The sequence below is a fragment of the Sus scrofa genome, chromosome 2, assembly GCF_054392235.1.
Source record: "Sus scrofa isolate SSC_HxYL_T2T_F1_AM1 chromosome 2, Sscrofa_HxYL_maternal_Yorkshire_Landrace_v2.0, whole genome shotgun sequence".
Classification (NCBI taxonomy): Eukaryota; Metazoa; Chordata; class Mammalia; order Artiodactyla; family Suidae; genus Sus; species Sus scrofa.
The window spans coordinates 37840721-37864147 of record NC_139384.1 but is presented as its reverse complement, the minus strand read 5'-3'; the positions used below and the strand labels follow the sequence as shown (position 1 = coordinate 37864147).

At 35.6% G+C, this 23427-nt stretch overlaps 1 long non-coding RNA gene across 1 annotated transcript in view; it reads right to left on the bottom strand.

The window, feature by feature from the left end:
* The window catches only part of LOC102166247 (uncharacterized), a 463609-nt gene that overhangs the window by 35435 nt on the left and 404747 nt on the right, over positions 1-23427 (bottom strand). Inside the window, exon 8 of the long non-coding RNA XR_014837150.1 lies at positions 1042-1915. This is a non-coding gene — a long non-coding RNA (uncharacterized LOC102166247). The remainder of the gene's footprint in view (positions 1-1041; positions 1916-23427) is intronic.

Here is a 23427-nt window from a genome sequence, read left to right as displayed (position 1 = left end):
AGACCACAGAGACACTGCAAGAAAAATCAAGCTTATGAAACAGGGTAACAAGATTTCAAGATGATATTTAGGAAACTCAAAGATGCCAATGAAATAATAACATTTAAAATAAAAGGTTGATAAACATGAAATATCTTCTGAGTGAAAAAAGCATTAAAAGTAGGTGCTATAAAAACAGCTCCAAAACTTGAAGAAAGTATGGTTATTAAAATAATATAAAATAAAATTATAAATGAGTTGAATTTTTGTATGGCTATGTGATTAAAAAGATAAATCACATCATGGACAAAAATAACAAAGAATTCATTAAGAACAACCTACAGAAAAACAAACATGTGCATATAGTTTCTTGATAACCATCTTCAAAGAACTTCTCTATTAATGTCATATTTACGGTATCAGGCAAAAAAAACACGTTTATCTTAAAAGCTTCCTAAACAATGCCATATGCAAAAGCATTATCAGGTCTAATATTTTGGAATAAAACAATAAAGAATGTATTGAAGAATTTTCATATTCTCCCAGAACCTGCATTCAAACAATCCTGGGGAAATAAAAAATAAATCACAACTATGACAGAAAGCATTTTACTTATGGAACTTTTAACAGGTTTTATCAGCTAATTTGAACTACAATATTATATTTTAATTAGAAATAAAACATATGTTAAAAAGAAACTTAGTCAAAAGCATTTTTTAAAAAGAAAGCTTTAGCATGGTGAAAATATGTGATTGTGGTTATTCATTTGATCATATCTAGTCATTTAATAGGATACATACCTTTGGTTTTAAGTGTGTGAGTGAATAAAAGGTAATATAACCACAGATGTCTCTCTATTATTAGAACATATTCATAAGTATTTGGAGATAGACAGATCCCTTAACATAAAAGTGCATATATACATACATACAAAATATCCTACCAAATCTAATTCAGTGATGTTATTTCTAAGAAACTTTACTTTCTGTTAATCTTACTTTCAATTTCCATTTAAGAGTCTGTTTAAGAACAACTTAAGACCACTCAGTGGTCATTTCCTACCTGTTCAGTGGCCTGAGCAGTGGGAGCTGCAGCCCAGTCCCCAGTGGTGGGCTGAGCGGCCGTAGTCTTCAGTAATGAATTGCTGGATGGGCCCAGAGGGTAGCTGCAGACCTGTTTGCAACCTCAGATACAGTAGCAATAAATCTGAGAGCTGGAGCAGTCCATTCACCCAGAAAGTAATTCCTCCTGGGTCACAGTCTTTCCAGCAGATCATCTCTGCAGAAGTACAGATCAGGCTGACCTTTTCCTCCTCCCCCAGTATTCACAGAGATGAGGCCACACATGCACAGAACTTCCTGGCCTCTCGCATCCACCATAGCAGACCTATCACGTGAGCTCCCTTGCTGTTGCTGGGGGATAGTGAGGTCCACACAGTACAGCAGCCAGTCTGTATGACACAGTGATGGTAGGCAGGTCAACAGAAAATGCCTCTGTGGTCAGTCCTGGATCAGGAACAAGAGAAGTCTTGGCTCCCAGAAGGTTGCTTGGAACTCATTAGGGAGGGTTCCAGGAGTGAAGCAGCCAGCGATAGGAGTGGCTCCAGTGGCAGCAGCAAACCTCAGCACAGTGCACTGACCAGTAATCTTGGAGGATACAACACCAATGTTGTCCTGTTTTCAGAGGCAACAATGGCAAGAGCTGTCAGCAGAGGCTTCTCCCAGTCCTCTTTGGGTGTGTAAGTTTAATGCCATCACTTTTTCTTTTGTAGATGTACTGTTTGGTAGTCAAGACTGATGCTATCTAGGGTTCTTGCTGCAAGAAAGTTGAAGACATCCTTCTCTTTCATTTGCAGGACATCAAGGGATTTGGACATTGTGAAAATTTTCCTTTAACTTACGAGATGATCTCATAACAACTCTGCACAGAATCCTCTCTGTGTAGTACAGAAAAGCAGGGATGACATTTTTAATAAATCAAGAAAAATATTATACTAGCAAAAAATAAGTACCTATTCATAGCAGAAATATTGGCAAGTTTCAATTAATGCAAAAATAGTAAACCAGGTGTGAATATAAGTTAACTCTTATTTAACTCTGATGATGTTGATATATCATGTTTATTGGCTAGCAGTGGTTGACTGTAACAATATTTAAACAGATGGCATTAATGTGGCTTAGGCAGCTAACAGATTTTTCCTGTGGATGTGGAAATATGTAGCATACTTTCATGTTCTAATCCTGAGAAAAATAAAATGATAATATCAATAACATTTTTAAAAATAATGCTTTTCTCATAAATCAAGAGGAGAGAGATTTGTTTTTCTTCATAGTGGTCACTCTTTATGCTGTTTAATTAGGTAGGTTGGGGTGAGAATACTCACAAAAGTGATTCTGATGTACTTACTCATTTTAGTGACATCATTCATATTTATTTGTCATAATTTCTATTCTAGGGGCAAGGATCTATCCTTTTTTAAGCTTAAATAAATATGTTTCTCCAAGGGGCTGGATTATCGGGTGAAACCTATAGTAGTCTTGGAATAAAAACCCATTAATTTTCGGAGTCCCTGCTGTGGCTCAGCAATAACAAACCTGACTATTATCCATGAGGACGCAGGTTCAATCCTGGCCTCACTCAGTGGGTTAGGGATCCGGCATTAAGTGAGTTGTGGTGTAGGTTAAAGCAACACAGATCCTGTGTTGCTGTGGCTGTGGTGTAGGCTGGCAGTTGCAGCTCTGATTTGACCCCTAGCTTGGGAACTTCCATATGCCACAGGTACAACTCCCCAAAAAACAAAACAAATGAAAAAACAAAAACCCATTAATGTTGATATCAATGGTTATATGTTTTGTTCATTGTGATTTCAGCTCATTTCTCCATGAGTCACAATGTAAATCTAAAATACTTAACTTCCTTCTTTTCTCTCAAGATAATTTAAAAAGACCATGTAGTCAACTTGAGAAGATCCTGAGTTTTAGAAGCAGTTATCCAGAGTGACAATGAGGAAAGAAAATTAACTTTATGAGCCTCAGAGTTTTAGTCTAAATACTAATATTTGCCTTGCAAGATAGATAGCATTAAATAAAAAAACAAACAAACAAATAGTAAAACACTGTGGAGTGTCTATATATCAAGTTACCCACTGCCTTAATGATGTACATCTATATATACCAAATTTCAGTGGCTTGTAACAAGAAGTATTTTCATATGCTTATAAGTTTATTTATCTGCTGAAGAGTCTTTTCATCTATGCTACACTCAGTTGACCTCAGCTGGGTTTCCTGAGGAGCATGTGGTCAGTTGGTGAGTTGGGGAGGGACTATCTGTTTTTAAATGCTATTAGCTGCGGTAAACTGTCTTTATTCCATATGACCTCATTCTCCAGCATTTCAGTATGCTAACTGGTATATATTAGCATATAAATTGATGATGGAGCTGGAAGGAGATATGGAGTCCATGATTAAGAGAGGAAATGTGCAAGATTCTTGAGCCCTAGGCTTGGAACTAGCATACAGCTATTCCTGGTCAAATCAAGTGGCAGCAACTCAGATTTGAGGTGTGGAGAAACTGACTCTTCTTCTTAAAAGGGTTTGTAAAGCCTATCGATACACATTGGAAGAATTGGGAGCATATGTGTATTTAATCTACCACAACCTGTCCCAAAGGAAGGAAGGAAGGAAAGAATAAATAAATAAACAAACATACTAATTTTATTCCCTATCTGTAAATACTATGCATAGATTGATTGACAGAACCCATATAAAGGGAAATATTGGATATATAAATTAATTTAGATCCAGAGTACTTATCTTTCTAAATAAATAGGATGGCACAATTTCCTTTACATAATTTCACAGATTTGCCTTCATCTGGTACAGAGCTCACCCACCAGGCTACCTCTTCAGTTTACCACTCATTTCTCTCACCACCCCCTCCAATATGTCAACTGAAAGGGCCATGGACTATACAGAGGCAAAAAGGCAGTTTATTAGGGGTCTTTGAAATACAATTTGGGGATTGGAGATTCTGGAGAACCTCAAAATAGTCTCTCATCAGACATGAGGAAAACAGGGAGAAGTTCATACAGGCTTATGTGAGTTGTTTACCAAGAATTTGGATTGGAGGATAAATTTGTTCTACACATCAGACTGGGCTATGGAGCACATTTCAATTATTCAGTGATTTAATTTTAGAGTGTTCAGCACAAGTTCAGTAGTGAAGATAGAGGTCCTCAGGTCATGTCTCAGTCATTCCAGACAAAGTTCCTTTCACACATATATCCACAATGACCTTATTATGGGGCTTTTGCACATTCTAATTTTTTTTCTCCATTTCTCCTTATCTAACAGATATCTCCACACACTCAAATTTTCAGCTAAACATATGTTGGTTTGATGTGGAACCCTAGTCTATGCCTATCTCTTTCGGAGTTGGGGCTTTTTCTGTCAGCCTCTTCTACTAGATCGTTCCTCTTATAGGAGGAATTTTCACCTTACTCTGGTGTCCTGATGCTTGGAACATAGAAGGGGTTAATATACATTCAGTGACAGAAGCACAATTCTTTCAAAAAATAATGTTCTACAGAATTGCATCCCATATATTTAGATTCATTTTTTTAACCCACTTGGGCAGAGCATCATATTAAATATAGGCCAGGATAAAGACAGAAAAAGCAGATTCTACAGCCAAGAAGCTTGTTCTTTTAGGGAGAAAAAAAAGTAGATCTAGAGAGAAATAATATGAAGTACTACATTTCCCACAGTGGATTCAAGTTTGGAAGTCAATCAAGCATGTTCAAGATCCAGAATATTTTCTCTAGTAGAATAAAATAACAGGAGATCTGGAATACAATCATATTGAAATATATAATTTAAATGGAAAACCTAGTGAGAAACAGTTGAACTTTCTTTGAAAACTCAGTAGCAGACAATACTAAATTTCAAACACCTGCAATAGGCAAATATTTAGTTACATTTTGCAGATAGATGCATATCAGGATAAGCTTTATAAGTCGGTGTGGTAGACTTCTAAACTGATTGTTTTAATTCTATATAGGAACAAATAATACCTAATTAAGCTTCAAAGCTTCTACACAGCAAAGGAAACCATTGACAAAACAAACAGACAACCTACTGAATGAGAGAAAAGATTTGCAAATGATATGACTGATAAGGGGTCAATTTCCAAAATATATAAACAGATCATACAATTCCATATAAAAAAACAACCCCATTAAAAATAGGCAAAAGACCTGAGTAGATATTTTTGTAAAGAAAACAATGATGACCAATAGGCATGTGAAAAGATGCTCACTGACAATCATTAGAGAAATGCAAATAAAAACCACAATAAGATAGTTTCTCATACCTTTCCAAATGGTTATCATCAAAGAGATCAGAAATAGGAAATGTTGGCAAGGATATAGAGAAAAGGTACCACTTGTACACTCTTGGTGGGAATGTAATTTGGTACAGCCACTGTGGAAAACAGTATGGAAGCTCCTCAAAAAAATAAAAATAGAACTACCATATGATCCAGCAGTTCTACTCCTGGATATATATCTGAAGAAAATGAAAACACTAATTCAAAAACATATATCCATTTCAGCATTATTTACAATAGCTAATATATGGAAGCAAACCTAAGTGCCCATCAAAAGGTGAAAAAAAAAATATATATATCTCACACTGTCTTTATCTATTCACACACACACACACACACACACACACACACACACACACACACGCAATGAGGTATCACTTAGCCACTAAAAAGAATGAAATCTTGTCACTTGCAACAAGGGGGATGAAACTAGAGAGTATTAGGTCTAGTGAAACAAAAGAATCACTTATTATGTGGAATCTAAAAAATAAGCAGATTTATAACAAAAAAGAAACAAACCCACAAATGTAGAGAACAAAGTGGTTACCACTGGGGGCAGAGAAGGAAGGAGGAGCAATATAGAGGTATGGGATCAAGAGATACTATGTATAAAATGAATAAGCAACAAGGATACATTGTACAACACAGAAAACTATGGTTATCATTTTGTAATAAATTCAAATGGAGTACAATCTATTAAAATATTGAATCCCTATGTTGTAAAAAATATTACATGGTGAGTACAAGAGCAGAGAAAATTTCTTTTACAGGAAGGACACAGGGTGTAGAGTGTTAGGAAAATATTCTGAGAGAAAGTGTCACCTAAGTTAACTTTTTAAAAAACGAGTTGGTTTATTGAAAGATGGTGAGGGATTCTACAGGCCAAGTGTGAAAGGCATTTCAAATGACAATGTGTGTGGTCTGGAGCAAATATTTTGTAACTGACTACAATTATTTTCAGCTGTCAGTAGTGAAAACAGATTACACACTGAAAAATTCACCTAGAAACTAGCATTTTTAACATTGGTGGTACCATCCACAAGAGGTATTGTGGAAATTGTAGGGGGAGTGCAGTATTGCAGTTTATAATTAGAAAGTAATGGTGACATGAGTCTTTGTTTAGTGTGCCCACGACCACACTAAACAGAGGTGTTGTTCTACATTCAACATGACTTTAATGTCCTTAGCAGATCATCATGTAGACAAAATACATACACACATGCACACACACACACCTGATTACCAGAGATGAACCATAACTATATAATTATTTCTACAGAATAACAAACTTTTTCACAAGAGTCTAAAAGAGAGTAAATTTCAGGAGTTGTTTAATTTATAACAAATAAATGCATTCATCCATAAAGCTAATTAAGGAAAACAATATTTGTCTCATTCAGAACTTTACCATGGACTGCTCAAATTTCATAAAACAGTGTCACTAAGTGTTGCTTGAAACTTGAGTTGTCAATACAGTGCTATTCTAACACTCTTAGACATTGTTGCATTTATGACTACTGTGTTTTACATATAGGGACAACCCTGTATTCACTTCACTAGGTTTTACAAGTCATCATGCTTAAAAAAAATATGTACTGAAAGATGTCTTATTTTGTTATAAGTAACTTCCCACTTATATCAATTTTTTATTAAAATGAGGATATTATTTTAATTGTTTATATAAGTTTGTGGGTAAGTTATATTACCCATGATATCTTCCTTTAACACTTAATTTTTTTGTTTGTTTTTTGTTTTTTAGGGCCCCACCTGTGGCATATGGAAGTTCCCAGGCTAGGGGCCAAATCGGAGCTATAGCTGCCAGCCACAGCAACAGCAATGCCAGATCTGAGCCACATCTATGGCCTACACCATAGCCTATGGCAACGCCAGATCCTTAACCCACAGCCTCATGGTTCCTAGTTGGATTCGTTTCCACTGTGCCATGATGGGAACTCCAACATTTAATTTTTTATTAAAAGAGGAAACTGTCTTTGAGAAAACTGAAAATCACTCAGTTTTATCACTCAGAAAACTGAAAAATATTTCAAATTAAAAAAAATCAACACCAAGACTTTATTTACATTTGTTCACATATAAGATGTGAGATGGAAAACAGCATAAAACAGAGTTAATATATATTGCGAAATTACATTTAATTAGTTAATTATTATCACATAAATAAAAATGAAACTCTTTACAACTCTTTCAGTATTTTCTCTGGCAACATTTCACCTAAAACATTGAGAAAAAAAAATCTAGTCTTTCCTGTACTTCTAAGACTCTTATTTTAAAAATGAAGTATGTTTTCTTCTTCATAAACTCTAGGTGTATATGTTATATCTGCATTTTATTTATTAATACCTAGGTGCTTCACCTATTGGCACTGTGTAGTGTAGAATTGTATGGTAATGTGCTTATTATAACTGAATAATATATCTACATATCTATTTATTTAAAGAGCAGATTTAGAGTTTAACATCCCTTTAGAAAGGGGGTTCCTCATTCATTTTCAAGGAATTTGGTTGTAAATTTAATTTACCAATTCAACTAATTATGGTTCCAAAAGTCTTCTAAATATCAAGCATTAGTGTAGGAGGTAAAATTACAGAGACATAATCTCAGTCAGTGAAACCAAACTAATAACTCATGAAAAATGAAATTAAAAACTTTCATTTGCCAAGGCAGAATATTAAAAGGATTACCCTATTATTTTATATGTTGGCAATCAACACACCACAATCAAACCATTCTTTCCTTACCCAGTTCTGTCTGTTAGAAAATCCTTTTCTCTTGGAAAAAAAACTATTGTGATACACACTCACCAAGAACATAGGCTCACATTTATATATGAAGTAGGCATTTCTTTTCACTGTAGTCATCATCTTCTTCTCATTCTCCTGCTCCTCCTCAGCCTTTTTCTTTCTGTTGTGTTGTGTTTTGTGTTGTGTTTGTGTCTATCTCCTCTGTTCTCTAAATCCGATTTCTCAAATCCCCTTAGGAAGGAGTATATGCACTTAGTTTCTATTCCCAGGTGTGTTTGTGTTTTCAACAGAAGTGAGAAATCACTTCATTGTTAATGGAAAGTTAGAGGCAGATGGGAAGAAGGCCGAGAACTGTTTATGTATAAGTACTTAGGATTTGCTACTTAAGGAGGTTGTTGGAGTCATGTTAATATCCTGAAACCTTGCCACTCAGGCGAGAGTTAAAAGGAAGAGCCAGTCTTTTCCTTTTTCTTCTGTACTGAATAATCTCTCCTCTAACCCATTTCACAACTGTATATATTCCACATTTTCCACCACATGTCAACAACTAAAAGTACAAACAATTACTGAAGCTGAAAATAGGAGTAATCATGGGTATAGATTGGATACGTAATTTAAAAAATCCCTTTTTATATACTGTTAAACACTTTTGAGATATCAGAACTTCCCGCATTCAACCAGGCAACCAATACACCACAGTAAGGAAATGCCACTAGAGGGCCAGGATGTCTACATGCTAAAAGAGACAGAAAACGAAAATACCTCTGAGAAAAAATGTTTTATGTCTTTAAATAGTCTTCTCAATTAATCTACTTAGAATATATTGTATATATGTAGCATTTTCTTGTGAATATTTTGTCACTTTTTGACACTTGGAAAAAGGTCATGTGATGTGTTGTTTGATTACAGATGATCTGGACTTTACTAATTCTTTTGATTATTTGTAATGTGAGACAGCAAAGTCTCTAAAACTGGTTGGGTAACAGTTTCCATATCTGTAAAGGGTTTAATTAATACACATTGTTCATTGTTATAGGACAGGTTCAATGAGAGTACAAGGGTATACGCATTTAGACATTATTTTAGTATTTACAACAAGATATTCTATTAAGCCATATATTTGAAATTCACAGAGAAGTATCAAGATGGTGGAAGAGTAAGATGTGGCACTCACCTTTTTCCCCAAACACATCAAAAACAAAACAAAACCTGCATGTAGAATGATTCACACAGAATGTCTACTGAACATTGGCAGAACCTCCAAAAAGGGCAAGAAACTCTCTACATAACTGGGCAGAACAAAAGGTAAAAAAAGAGAATGAGAGAGAGAGAGAAAAGGAATCAGAATGGGCCTTTCACTCCTGAGAGGGGGCTGTTAATGAGGAGAGGAACCCACACCCTGGAAAGCCATGGGGAGAACAGCTGAGATAGAGGGAACTCAAAGTTTCTGAGAGAAGTGCAGCAGCTGGACTAAGGAGGGCAAGGTAGTGTGAGGGCAGAACAGATCATCTCTAGCACCACCCTTGACACCACAGACTGAGACGCATAGGTGGGAGCTGGGCTCTGAGACTCAGGTTCCAGAGGTCAGTTCCAGGTAGAATACTACAGTTGGCTGTGTGGAGACAGCCTAAAGGGCTATGGAGCACTGTACCATGGGCTGGGGAGCAGAATGCCACAGCCAAGGGAATCTGGGAAGTCTGCACCCATAGAAGCAAGGCACCATTGTTGGGGAGGGCAAGAGGAGGAGGGACAAACTGCTATAGGAATCTATTTCCCTGCACATGTGCAGACACTCAGAGGGCAGGCTGCCTCTGGTGCAGGTACCACTTATTTGGACTACTGGGCTAAAGGAGACTGGGCACCCCTTGTGAGGGCTACAGGTACCCTAGCACCTCTTGTGTGGGCTAAGGGCAGCAGGGGGTTAAGCATGATGCAGCACATCTTGCATGATCTACAGATGGCAGGGACAAAACATAGCAGTCATCTCAAAAACCAAAGGGAGGTATACCCTGCTAGCCCTAGGGGTCTGTGAAGAAGCTTAACCTGAGGCCCTAGTCACCTCAGTGGTTGGCAAAGAAAGGGCACTGCAATCCATTGTAGCTCTCACTCCCCTGAGAACACACCTGCCCTGCTTCGGCCGCTGCAAAATGTTCCAGGCATGGGTACCACCTACACATGCCTGATCACTGTCACTTCCCAGGACACTACAACTAGGAGTAGCCTGCATCACCTTCCTACAGGTCCTTGCTACTGTCAAGAAACACACAGCACCCTATCAAAGGGATAAGAGCCTGCTCACACCGAGGAAAGAGAGCAAATATCCAAATTCCCATGCCAAAAACAAATAGTAACCCCCCCCCAAATACAAAGGGGTGCTCTTGCATAGAAATAGCCCTCCAAGACTACAGTAGGTGGTTCCCCTAAATTCACAGAACAAGAAAAATATAAGCAAAGTGAAGAAGCCCAGGAACCATTCCCAGGTAAAAGAACAGGAGAATTCACCTGAAGCAGCAAACAATGAAACAAACCTCTGCAGTCTGATAGGCACTGAGTTCAAAAAGGAGATAGTGAAAATATTGAAAGAATTAAGATGGAATATTGAGGAACTAAGAGTGGACATGAGTAGTAATGAAGTTTACTTTAGAAAGGAACTAGAAAATATAAGGAGGAGCCAAGGAAAATTAGAAAATTCACTTGCAGAGACACAAACTTAGTTAAAGGCACTGAAAAGCAGAATGAATAATGCAGAGGAATGAATTAGTGACTTGGAAGATAAAATAATGGAAATCACACAATCAGGACAGTGGACAGAAAACCAAATGAAAAAACATGAAAGCAATATAAGAGATCTATGGGATAATATAAAGTGGGCCAATCCACATATAATAGGAATTCCAAATGGAGAAGAAAAACAAAAAGGAATTGAAAATATATTTGAATAAATTATGGCTGAAAACTCCAAATCAAAAGGAAAAAGATATCAAGATACAGGAGGCACAGAGGGCTCCAAACAAGTTGAACCCAATCAGGCCCACACCAGGACATATTATAATAAAAATGGCAAAAGTTAAAGAGAGAATTCCAAAGGCAGTAAGAGAAAAACAAAGTGATAATTATAAGGGAACCCCCATAAGGCTATCACCTGATTTCTCCACAGAGAAACAACAGGCCAGAATAGAGTGGCAAGATATATTCAAAGTTATAAAATAGAAAAATTCGCAGTCTTGAATACACTACCCAGCAAGAATATCATTTAAAACAGAAGGATAAACAGAGAATTTCTCCAACAAACAAAAACTAAGAGTACAGTAATACTAAACCCATACTAAAAGAAATACTGAAAGGGCTTCTCTAAATTAAAAAAAAATGTAAGAAAAAATAGGATGGGAGAAATCACAATTGGAAAGTAATCACTTAAATAAGACCAAGTAATCACTTGGTCTGGTTTGTATACAGACCAAAAAGGAAACAAACAAACAAACAAAAAACAAAAAACTATTGTAAAAGTGATGATAAACACAAGGAACAGCCAAAAGACAAACATGAAGATGTTAAAAAGAGGATTTCAAAATCATAAAATGTGGGGAAGGAAAGTAAGAATATCCAGACTCTCTTTTTATTTTAAGGCCAAAGCAAGCACATATTAGGAAGGGATTAACATACTTGAAAAACAGGGCAACCACAAATCAAAACCAAAAAATACATTCAAAAAACAAACAAACAAAAAAAGGAAACAAGTATAAGATAAAAGGAAATCATGCACCCAAAAAAAGACAGGAACAAAGGAGAAACATAAAATCAACTGGAAAACAAGGTTTAAAATAGCAATAAATACATACTTATCAATAATTACCTTAAATGTCAATATAATGAATGCTCCAATCAAAAGACACAGAGTGGCAGATTGGATAAAAAAGCAAGGGCCTACTATATGCTGCCTACAAGAGATTCAGCTTAGGACAAAGGACACATATAAATTTAAAGTGAGGGGATGGAAAAAGATGTTTCAAGCCAATGGAAAAGACAGGAAAGTAGGAGTTGCAGTACTCATATCAGACAAAATAGACTTTAAAACAAAGGCCACAAAGAAAGATAAAGAAGGACACTATTTAATGATAAAAGGATCCATTCAAGAAGAGGATAGTACAGGTGTTCCTGTTCTGCATGGCCCAGTGGTTAATGAATCCGACTAGGAACCATGAGGTGGCGGTTTTGATCCCGGCCCTTGCTCAGTGGGTTAATGATCTGGTGTTGTCGTGAGCTGTGGTGTAGGTCGCAGACGCAGCTCGGATCCCACATTGCTGTGGCTCTGCGTAGGCTGGCAGCTACAGCTCCAATTAGACCCCAGCCTGGGAACATCCATATGCCGCAGGAGCGGCCCAAGAAATGGCAAAAAGACAAAAAAACTCAAGAAACAAACAAACAAAACAAACAAACAAACAAACAAAAAAGGATAGTACAATCAATACATACCCTGAATATAGGAGCACCCAGATACATACAACAAAGATTAGCAGACATAAAAGGAGAAGTCAATGGGAATACAATAAAAGTAGGAAACTTTAACACCCCATTCACATCAATGGACAGATCCTCTAGACAGAAAATCAATTAGGCAACAGAGATCCTAAATGACAGAATAGAAAAGTTAGACTTCATTGATATTTGGAAGTCATTACATCCAAAAAAAATCAGAGTATACATTAATTTTAAGGGCACATGGAACATTCTCAAGGATTGACCACATATTATGAGGCACAAAACTAACCTCAACAAATTTAAGAGAATACAATTTATTTCAGTTATCTTCTCTGACCACAATGGCATGAAACCATAAATTAACCACAGGAAAAGAAATGAGAAAAAACTGACCACATGGAGACTAATCAACATGCTACTAAAAAACCAGTGGGTCAATGAGGAAATCAAAAAGGAAATTAAAAAATTCCTTGAGACAAATGATAACGAAAACACAACCACTCAAAATCTTTGGGATGCCACAAAAGAAGTGCTAGAAGGGAAGTTCATAGCTATACAGACCTTCCTCAGAAAAGAAGAAAAATATTAAACAAACAACTTAAAGTACCACCCAAAAGTATTAGACAAAGAAGAATAAACAAAACTAAAAGTCAGCAGAAGGAAGGAAATCATAAGGATCAGAGAGGATATCTATAAAATATAGATTCAAAAACAATAGAAAAAAATAAAACCAAGATTTGGTTCTTTGAAAGGGTAAACAAAATTGACAAAACTCTGGCTAGACTCTAACAAAACAAAATAAGAAATGAAAAAGGAAAACTCTCAAGAGATTTTGCAGAAATACCAAAAAAAAGAGAAAATACTATGAACAATTATATGCCAATAAATTTGACAACCTAGGAGAAATGGACAACTTTCTAGAGACATACAGCCTTGCCAAAACTGAATTAAGAAGAAATAGATCAACTAAACAGTCCGATCACCAGAAATGAAATCGAATGTGTAATAAAAACATTCCTTACAAACAAAAGTACAGCACTGAAAGGCTTCACAAGAGAATTCTACCAAACATACAAATAAGAACTTAACACCCATCCTTGTTAAAATTTTCAAAAATGTTGAAGAAGAAGTAACATTCCCAAAGATATTCTATGAAGCCACCATCAGCCCAATAACAAAACCAGACAAAGAAAATTAGAGGTCAAAATCGTTGATGAATATAGACACAAAAATTCTGAACAAAATTTTAGCCAACTGAACCCAACAACAAATAAAAAAAATCCTATACCATAACCTAGTGGGATTCATCCAAGATTTACAAGAATAGTTCAACATAAGCAAATCAATCAACAGCATACACTACATTAACAAAAGTAAAACACACACACACACACACACACACACACACACGATCATCACAATAGATGAGGAAAAAGCATTTGACAAAGTCCAACATTCATTCATGATAAAAACTCTTACAAATGGGGGTGTAGAGGGAACATACCTTAACAAAATCAAAGCCGTTTATGACAAAACCAAATGGGAAAAAGCTGAAAGCCTTCCCAGTAAAATCTGAAACAAGTCAATGATGCCCACTCTCACCACTTTTATTCAACATAGTATTAGAAGTCCTAGCCATAGCAATGAGACAAACACAAGAAATAAAAGGCATCCAAATTGGAAGAGAAAAGGTAATACTGTCACTCTATGCAGATGACATGATACTATCGATATACAGAAAACCCTAAGGACCCCACTGATAACAAATTGATCAACAAATTCAGCAAATTAGCAGGATACAAGATTAACTTTCAGAAATTGGTTACATTTCTGTAAAATAATAATGAAATATTAGAAAATGAATATAAAAATACAATACCTTTTAAAATCACACCCTAGAAAATTAAATACCTGGGAATATACCTGACCGAGGAGGTGAAGGACTTATATGCTGAGAACTATAAAACATTAATCAAGGAAATTAAAGAGGATTCAAATAAATGGAAAGATATTCCATGCTACTGGGTTGGAAGAATTACTATTGTAAAAATGGCCATCCTACCCAAAGCAATCTACAGATTCAATGCAATCCCTATCAAATTACCCATGACATTTTTCACAGAATTAGAACAAACAATCCAAAAATTTATACGGAACCAGAAAAGACCCAGAATTGCTGAAGCAATCCTGAGGAACAAAAACCAAGCAGGAGGCATAACTGTCCCATACTTTGGCAATATTACAAAGCCACAGTAATCAAGACAGTGTGGTCCTGGTACCAAAACAGACATTCAGACCAATGGAACAGAATAGAGAATGCAGAAATAAATGTAGACACCTACAGTCAATTAATCTTTGACAAAGGAGGCAAAAATATAAAATGTGAAAAAGACAGTCTTTTTGGCAAGTATTGCTAGGACAACTGGACAGCCACTTGTAAATCAATGAAACTAGAATACCCTTTGAAAATGGCTTAAAGACTTAAACACAAGACAAGACAAGACAACATCAAACTCCTAGAAGAGAACAGAGGCAAAACATTCTCTGACATCAACCTTACAAATGTTTCTCAGGTCTGTCTCCCAAGGCAACAGAAATAAAGGCAAAGTAAACCAATGGGACCTAATCACACTGACAAACTTTCGCACAGCAAAGGAAATCCTAAAAAAAACAAAAACAAACAAACAAACAAAAAAAACAGAGAGAGAGAGAGAGAGAACCTATGTAATGGGAGAAAATAGTTTCATATGATGATGCAATTGACAAGGCCTTAATCCCTAAACTATGCAAACAACTTATACTACTCAACAGTAAAAAAAACTTAACAACCCAAATGAAAAATGGGCAAAAGAATTGAACAGACATTTCTCCAGAGAAGATATACAGATGGCCAACAAGCCATAAAAATGTTCAACATCACTGATTACTAGAGAAATGAAAATAAAATCTAGTATGAGATACCACCTCATGCCAGTCAGAATGGCCATTGTTCACAAATAGCAAATGCTGGAGAGGGTATGGAGAAAAGGGAACATTCCTACACTGCTGGTGGGAATGTCACCCCTCAGTTCATTGTAGCCCTATTCACAATCACCAAGACATGGAAACAACCTAAATGCCCATCGACAGATGAGGATTAATAAGATGTGGTACATGTAAACAATGCAATACTACTCAGCCTTAAAGAAGAACAAAATAATGCCATTTGCAGCAACATGGGTGGAAATGGAGACTCCCATATTAAGTGAAGTAAGTCAGAAAGAGAAAGACAAATACCTTTTGATAGCACATATCTGGAATCTAATATATGACACAATGAAAGTTTCCATGGAAAAGAAACTCATGGACTTGGAGAACAAACTTATGGGTGCCAAGCGGGAGGGGGCAGAGTGGGATGGACCGGGTGTTTGGGGATAGTAAATGCAAATTATTGCATTTGGAATAGATAAACAATGTGATTCTGCTGTATATGTAGCACAAGGATCTATTTCCTGACACTTGTGATGAAATGTGATGGAAGATAATGTGAGAAAAAGAAAAAAAATATATGATGGGGTCACTTTGCTGTATAGTAGAAATTGACAGAACACTCTAAGTCAAGTATAATGTAAAAAACTAAAAATCTTATAAAAAATTTGAAATTCAAATTTTTTTCTCCATTACCAATGGTCTGTTATTTACATTACAAAATGTTGTATTTCTCAATAAATTTTCAGACAACTTTATCAGAATTTAAAACTATTATTTTTTTTTTGTCTTTTAAGAAATATGTTGCAACTTAACTCAGAACCTTGCACTGTTCAGTCTTTGTGTTATGCCAAACTATACTTAAGGCTAATTTTTCCCTGTAGAAACATAGCTGTCCTTGTAGGTCAATAATGAGCAATTCATTCATTTCACCTAGGTTAAAATATTTGTTTAACTTAAATGTTATAGAAGCAAAAGCTCCTAAAGTCAATTCAAGAGGAGATTCAGCTCATGTTCTCTAGTATGTAGCAGGCTATCAAAAAGCAGTTATAGCTTTTTTGAAATGATATTATCACTAGAATAATTTTTCCAAATAAAGATTTTACAGAAGTGTCTTTGTTAAATAAACTGATATTGAGAACAAGAACTAAATGCAGTCCATTAACTTAATAGTTGTCAATTGCTATCTAGAAAAAGAGATCTGAAAGATTACATTTTTCTTATCAAGTACTCAACAATATATTTTTTCAGGGACAAAAGATGGAAGTGCTCCAACCTCCTTTGTATACATAAAGTGTTTTTGCTATAATAATCTGTTTTTGAGTCTAACTTAAGCAAACTTGATATGCTGATTTGCTGACCATGTATGTATTAAAATTTGTAAGATTTTCAAAGTGAACAGAATAAGTTCAGAGTTGGAAAACTTCACAGCTTATGAGGATACTGTGAGGAGGCTAACTGGTTGGGATGTATAAGAAATATTCATAAGAGAAATTAATATTTGACGTACATTTAGAAAGAGAAGGAGTCTGCCAAGTACAGAACTGTGGAGAGGGGACTGGGGAAGAGACAGTGGCATAAACCAATGCACAGAGATATGAGAGAATGTGGAGAGTTTGGGTATAACAAATAGAAAAAGATACCAGTGGTGACCTAACAGGAACTGAAAGATAGTGGGGAACACGTATGCCAGGCTGAAAACCTTGCATTTTACTCATTAGCAATCATAGCTTTTGAAGTTTAACTTAAATTTAACATGGATGAACCACCTTAAATGAAAGTTATGTGTCCATAGCCTGCATCCATGCAAAGTTCTGATTTAAGGGAAAAGATGTTGAAAGTAGCAACAGTAGAGTCATTCCCTTGAAATCTCTGCAATGAAATCCTAAGTCTTTTACAACCTAGAAACATATTTCCAAATGAGCTGCCAGACGCTACTGGTGAGAAGCATATCCCTCTTTGCCAATTTTAGAGATTAAGCAACATATTCAGGTGTCAAAATGCATCCCTTCCCCATTTTCCTCCCTGCTGTTTTGATAATAAGAAAATCAAAACCAATGAAACAGATGATCTTACCTAAGTCTGGAATTCAGAAGCAGGAGATGTAAGAGATATTTCAATAATAACCTCACATTTATTTATGATGATACAAAGTTCAAAGAAATATTTCATTCTAAATATTCTCCTACATTTATACCTCCACTGTTCTTTTATCACTCCTTCCAAATCATTGTAGGAGACTACCACATGGGTCCACTGCCTCAGTCTTCTCCATCTTGTCTCCTATGCTGCAACATGAATAGCTGTCTGTCCAAAATGCAAATGTGCTTATGTCCTTCTCTTTCGAATCCCTCTTATCTCTCCAAACCTTATAGGATTAAGTTCAGTCTCCTTATAGGTATATAAAGTTTTCCAAAAACCTTCCTCTTACTTATCTTTCCAGATTTTATAGTACATATTAGTCCCTAAAAGTCTTTTATGTGCATTTCTCCATTTCTTATCTTTGCATCCTGAATCTATTTTTGAATATAAGAAATGGGTTTGCAAGACAGGTTCCAGACTAGCTATAATGCAAATTAGAGACTAGTTTTCATAAAATCCTGAAAGTGTGACAGAGAGATGGGTCCAGAGATGCTTCTGGAATGCAGTCTTTAGGCTATAAGTCAGCTCTATCTATCATGCAGATATTAGGAAGGGAAGAATGTTTATTACACGGGGGGGGGGGGTTCCAAAATGAGGAATAAAAAGAAGTCACCAAGCAAATGACTTTAACTTTGCTGCATGGAGAAAAATGGATCAATGGATTTTAAACGTGCAGCCCATCATTCACACAAATCCCCTCCTCCCTTAGTGAGAAGGAGTTAAGAGAGAATTCAGAAATATATCTTAAGTATTATTTCCTTCTGGAAAATGAAAGAGTTTCTTCTGCAACTGTAAGGAGAATGAAGTATAAAGAAAACACATCTTTTTCTTTTTCTTAATAAACGTAAATTTGTTATAAAACATACTGTTTCTCCTTTCATTAACATAAGTGGTATTTTTAACAACTATAATTACACACACTTTGTATATGTTAGTTTACAATGGTTCATTGCCTATCTTTGCACAATGCAATGTGAGATGTATACAGTATGATAAGTCTGGTTAAAAAATATGTATCTGTGTTCTCTTGAGGCATGCCATGAAAACACAATATTGAATGAAAATTACATTGCCTGATTCCTCTGAAGCCTGTGGTTCCCAGTGCTGGGCTATGTGCCAGAATCCTTGTAGAGATATCAAAATATTTGATACTCATGCTAAACTGTTGGACATTCTGCACAGAAGGGTTGAGTTGGAGCCTGAGTATCTACACATTTTCCTCAAATTACACATTTAATTATTTTTTTCTGTGTAGCTACGTTGCTCTGAAAATTCATGATTTACATAGCAATGAAGAGAGGAACATCAAAAAATTATTTGCAAGCCATTTGCAACTTTAAAAAATTTATTAACTAAAGGAAATTAAGCTCCATCTCCACTCTTGTCTGAGATGAACTTAACGAAATTTTTTCTTATCCCGTAAATATCTAATAGAGCTTAATGTTTAACTTACAATTAGTTTTAATAATGTCTGGTGACTGGGTAGATGGATACATAAATGCATAGCGGATGGATGATAGATGGATTAGTAAATGCATTGATATGCCTTGATTGATGATCTGCATGATATGCATGATCTGTAGATAACACATTGCAGGTGTGTAATGAGTGGAACAGGAAGGATTGTTCAATGAATTGGCAAGTAGTTGGGTTGACGCATGAAAAAAACTAGTGAAGGAATGAATGAATGAATACATGAATAAAGGATGATTAAAGGAAGAGGAACAGTAAACTTTCTAGGATTTCCTTGCCATGTTCTAATCTACTAACCTGCCCAGATTAAACAAAACAAAACAAAAATTGAATTTTGTCATGTTCAGTAAAACAATTTCAGTTTGAAGAAGTTTGTTCATTAATTTTTTGGTGTGCATTCCAGATCATGACCCAGGAACAAGCGAAATGCTATGGGGACTGCAGTAGATAAAATTGATGTGAGCAGCTATAAGACTGGTAAACATTTTGACCCAATTTTACAGCTCTAGTTTCAAAAATGTAACCTCTCTAACTATAAGAAAAGACCAGTGACAGATGAAGCAGGCCAGTGGAAACCAAGCAGTCTTGTCAGAAGTCTATGGGGAGGCAACAAGGCAGGACACAGGCTTATAAGTATGAAGAATAATTTTTACTGAAGCCAAAATCACAGGCATGAACTCAAGAAGATTATTCCAAAGGCAAAACAACACTCATTGTGTGTCAGCTTTTAGTCCTATAGGAACACACTAGTTGTGATCAGGCTTGGCAGAGAATGGGATAAACCAGAGACAACTATGAATTATATGTGGTTTAAGTTTTACCTGCAGAAACACATCCATGGGCTATTCAGCTGAAAGGATTTGTCCAAATACAGAGAAACATTATGTTCAGATGCTATAATGCAAAGATATTTACTATTAAGTTCATTAAGAAGCATTTAAAAAGTAAACTAATCAAGTGATTGTAAACCTGTTGTTCTACTGTATCTCAGGTTTTATTTCTAATTTAATTTTTATTCATTTTTCTAATTGTTTTTATTAATTATTTATATATTTTATTTTTGTTTTGTTTTGGTTTTGGTTCTTTGCAGGTGCACCTGTGGCATGCAGAAGTTCCAGGGCCAGGTATACAGCCTGAGCCACAGCAACAACCTGAGCCACAAGCAGCAGCCCAAGCCACTTCAGTGACAATGCCTGACCCTTAACCTGCCAAGGCACACAGGAACTACATTTTTGAAGAAACAACTTTGTTGAAGTATGACTTACAGATAAAAATGTATGGATTTTAAGAGAACAGCTTTATGATATTGGACAAATGTCTAAATCCATGTAAATACTAGAATGAGCATTTATAAAACATTTCCAAAACCCCAGAGACTTTTCTGTGATTCCATCCCCACAAGTTAGTTTTGCCTGTTCTACAGTATTCATCATTCATTCATCATTCATTCAGTACACATTCTTTTGGTTTTAACTTGTTTCATCTTGCACAATATTTCTGTTATCTATCCATTTTTTTTTTGTTTCAGTAGGTTGTTGGTATAATGACTGAGTAGTGTTCTACTGCATGATCATATCATAATTAGGGTCCATTCACTTTCTCACATGCTTTTAACTATTTGCTTAATCCAAAAAGTCTTTATATTGGTAAAATATTTTATGTTTATCAAGTGTGTTATACTTAACAGAATCTGACTTGATTCTCAAATATCAGCATTACCCATCAAATGCATAGAATGCCATTGTCATTCCCATTTTATAAGTGGGGGGTTGATAAAAATACCAAAAACTAATATCATTTTCTTGCCTATATGCTTGGCAACAGCCATAAACAGAATTCAGGCCCCTATACTCTTGGAAATCTATTTCTAGAATAATAGCATAATTTCATTATTTTGGTATTTCCTTGTGCCAGGAAGTATGATATATTAAATAAGTATCTCACCCTATTTATTAGAATATTTATTTTAATTAATGTCTTTTAAAGTATGTACATCAAGATTCAGAAGTCCTTCCTCCCAAGTTACACACTAAAGAAATTCCGATTTGGTTGTATGGGCATGAATCAACATCTTAATAAATTTTTCTTCTTCTTCTTCTTCTTTTTTCTTTCTTTTTTTCATACCTCCTTCCTCCCAAGTTACACACTAAAGAAATTCAGATTTGGTTGCATGGGCATGAATCATCATCTGAATACATTTTTCTTCTTCTTCTTCTTCTTTTTTTCTTTTTTTCATTTTTGGTTGCCCTGTAGCATATGGAGTTCCTGAGCCAGGGATCAGATTCAAGCAACACCACAGCTGCCAGATCCTTAATCCGCTGTGCTGGGCTAGGAATCAAACCTGTGTCCCAGCACTCCAGAGACACTACTGATCCTACTGCACCACAGTGGGAAATCCTCAATACATAATTCTTTATTGCCATTGATTCCATGAAACTTATCTTAATTTCAGTGTTTAAGCTGGTTATATATGAAAACTCAAGCAAAACATACATATAGATACCAACATTCTTGCAGTATAGTAAAAAGAGAGTAAAAAAGAAAAAAAAATGTATTTTGGAAGTTATCTGTTCTGCAATTAAAAAGTGACTCCAAGAGATGAGGAGAGTTTTGGGAAACAAGATAACTAGATTTCAAAAAAATTGGTGGTGGTCAAATTACCAAAAAATGAATTTCTGTATTTTAATAGTAGTATTAATTTTCATTATTATCACACTGTTTATTGAGCATGAACTCAGTACCACATGTTTTGATAATAATTTTAATGCAATATGTTAAAAACTTACAATTATCTTGGCATGCTATAGTGTGACAATCATATATTCATTCAATTAAATATTTATAGAGGTCCTTTCATGTTCTAGGCACTGCTCCAGATGTCAATGAAAGAGACATCTTTGACATAGCTTATATTCAAGTGGGTGTAGATAGGCAATGATTAGTAATCAAATAGGTAAAATCTCAAAAAATGTATTAATATAGTATATTAGAAAGGGGAATGTAATTTTTTTTACAAAAATAGATTAGAAGAAGTGTAGTTAGAAAGTTTGGAAAGGAGACAAAAGGAAGGTCAGATTGTAGTATTAAACAAGGAAGGCAGAGTAGGCCTCCTTGAGAAGGTAACAGCCAAAAACTCAAGGTCATGAACAAGAAAAGGGAAATGAGGATGGACTTTGGAGTCATTAACACCTGTGTTTAATAACTCATTTGCTATTTTGCTTCCTTACTCTCCAGGATCCTCATGCAGAAAGAAAAAATTGGAATACTTGCATTTAATGCTATTTTAAAGGTAACAATATTTTAAATTGCTTGAAATATGCTGTATATAGTAAGCACTGTACATGTGTTTCTTAAAAAACATACTTAGTTCAAGGGAGTTCCCATTGTGGCGCGGCAGAAACAAATCCGACTAGAAACCATGAGGTGGCGGGTTTGATCCCTGGCCTCTCTCAGTGGGTTGGGGATCTGGCGTTGTGTGAGCTGTGATGTAGGTCGCAGACGCGGTCGGATCTGGCGTTGCTGTGACTCTGGCGTAGGCTGGCAGCTGTAGCTCTGATTAGACCCCTAGTCTGGGAACCTCCACATGCCACAAGTGTAGCCCTAAAAAAGCCAAAAAAGCCAAAACAAACAAACAAAAAAACTTAGTTCAAAAGACATATTTCATTATGTAAGACATCAAATACTAGCATAGGTTCACAAGTTCTCTGACCTTTCTCTGCCAGGTACCCCAATTTCTGAGACTCCAGGTAATTTATAGAATTTTTGCAATGCATTTTGATTGCAAGAACCTGTGTATATTGGCGCTATTTATAAATTCAATGGAAAATAAATAATTCACGTTGAGAAACACAGCAGAAGAACATATTAAAATCCCTAAAGTTATTGAAAATGAACTCACATAACAATACTTTTAGAATAATGGAGAATTTGAAAACCTAATATGTGGTGATTTAATTGTTCACTGACTTTGAGATAATTTTTTGGTTAAAGCAAATATTTTATCAGAATTTGGGGGACAAATGTCTGGTGCATTTGTATACTTTATCAGTGACACACTCAAAAACTGTCTCCATTCAGCCTTCAAATGGCAGAAAGATTTTCTTAAGTAGAGAGGACCATCACATTCAATCTTATTCCACTAGATAAAAGTACCCATTGGAAATATTCATCACTGACTTAGTAATTCTGACAGCTATAAAATTTTTATCTATTTTATCCCTAGCTTCTCAGTATGGTTGTT